The sequence below is a fragment of the Asparagus officinalis genome, chromosome 1 (genome assembly GCF_001876935.1).
Source record: "Asparagus officinalis chromosome 1, Aspof.V1, whole genome shotgun sequence".
Lineage (NCBI taxonomy): Eukaryota > Viridiplantae > Streptophyta > Magnoliopsida > Asparagales > Asparagaceae > Asparagus > Asparagus officinalis.
In genome coordinates, this window is record NC_033794.1 from 5,737,785 (window position 1) to 5,740,214 (window position 2,430).

Here is a 2,430-nt window from a genome sequence, read left to right on the forward strand (position 1 = left end):
GGCACACCTCTTGTATTCTCTTTTTGATTCAAGACTTTTGGTTGCATTTTTCTCTTAGCATTCGCCTTCTTCTTGCGTTTGCATGGTGAGGTAGCCTCATCTTCTAGATCAATTGAAAGTGGTCTCTTTAAAGAATGAGCCTCACCAGAGTAGGTTCCGGGTGAAGTATTCATAATTGGGTGGCCACTGTTAAGCATATTCATAAATGACATAGGTTGTTGAGTCATAAATGAGTAGCCCCTATCATAGGGATTGTAAGATGGATAAGGTGGAGGAGGGAATGGTAGTGTAGTGGGTGGTGTAGNAGGTAATGTAGTGGGTAGTGGAGGGAAAGGTAGTGTAGTGGGTGGTGTAGGACCCAGAAAGTATGGATAAGTGGGTGTTGTAGGTGTTCTAGGTGAAGGAGTATCCTTGCATTTATCACTGTCATCAAAGTCTCCCATGCCTGATTGCTACAAATTAGAACATACAAATATCAAAAGTTAAACCTTATGTTAGTACAATAACAGTTAGCAACAAATGAAAATACAATTCATAAAGAGAGTATACAATAATCTGCCCACATTTCAATTCATAAAGAGAGAATACATTAATCTTACCACAAAATTCAAACCTTATAGTCTAAAATAACATAAGTTGGTACATATAACTTAAATTACATCCCAATCTCGGTTGTGTCCCCACCACGATATTTATTACAATAATCATGCCACATTTCAACTGCAATTTGATCCCTCTTTAACCTCCACTCATTTCTTGAATCTCTTTCCTCTCTTTGTGTCATAGTTTGACTAAAGTCAACCACACCATCTTCATCCTCATTAGCTATTTCGCCAACATCATCTTCAATGAAATTTTCCTCATGTAACAACTCATCTCCCGGATCTTCTATGGCGATGTAGTTATGCAGTATAGTACATGCAATAACTATATCAACTTGAGTTGAAAAGGGGTAATGTGGCTTCGCAGATAGGATTTTAAAACGATTTTTCAATACCCCAAAGGTTGATTCAATTTTAGACCTTAGAGATGAGTGTCTTAAATTGAACAACTCTTGTCTATTATGGATTGGCCTACCCTTGTGCTCGTTTAAATGATAACGCACTCCTCGATAAGGGGAGATAAAGCCGGGCATAGTAGTGTAGCCCGCATCACACAAATAATATTTTCCTACAATTACCAAAAATATATTTAGTACACTTCTTAATTTAAATTAAATGCACAGAATGTATGTGTTTGATTTATCACCATTGTAAACTCTCAATCCGCGAGGTTGTGGTCTAGGTAGTGCATCTTGCAAAACCCTATAATCATTTGCGGATCCCTCCCATCCAGCTAAAACATACAAAAATAACTTGTTGGGAGTGCATGCAGCTAGAACATTTTGAGTTACACCTTTACGTCCTCTAAATCGTGCAACAAGGTTAGCGGGAAGCATGGCGTCGATATGGGTTCCATCAATCATGCCAATGCAATCATATATGATATATTAAACAATTATTAATAATAAAAAGTAAAAAAAACGTGGTGTGTTATAATCAGTTTAGTTATCTTAGATTACCTTGAAATAAGGATAGTACAACGGGTTGGAGGCAATTTCTGACGATAATTCATTTGGTGCTTGCTTCATGTATCGCCCTCTTAAATGTCCCACAGCTTCGGCAATTTCTGACGATAATTCATTTGGTGCTTGCTTCATGTATCGCCCTCTTAAATGTCCCACAGCTTCCAAACACTTGTTAAAGTATTTTGAAACGGTTTCCCCCGATCTTATGAAATGTGACCTAACAATTCTATTTTTTGTTTTATGGCCCAATATATTAAGGAACATGAGCAATTGCTCTTCTACTTTGACATCACGTGAATCTTGTAGTAGGCCGGTATATCTCATTATGCTAACAAGCTTTTCAAATGCGTGTGGTTTGTTTTATGGCCCAATATATTAAGGAACATGAGCAATTGCTCTTCTACTTTGACATCACGTGAATCTTGTAGTAGGCCGGTATATCTCATTATGCTAACAAGCTTTTCAAATGCGTGTGGTCTCATTCTAACATAAGACCTACAACTCTCGTTGAAGCCATTGAAACACATGACTTATGTGCCTAGCTCTAGAAACTATCTTCTCTTTTTGGCCTGTGTTAGGGTGATAACTGATTGATTTCCTTCGACTACGTCTCCTCATTAAACAAGCAAACACACAAATGACCGCAGAGATAGTGGCATTAGAAGCCATCCTCACTAGCATTTCTTCATCAATATCGTCCATCTACATGGAAGTTCAATATACATGTTCAACTTGATTTTCACCTAAATTAAAACACGCAAAAAGTAGTTGTAATACATCATTTACAGGTTTCAAAATCTACTATCAAATTTTTTTAAATAATCTATGTAAATTGTGAACTCAAAAGTCAAACCAAATACAAA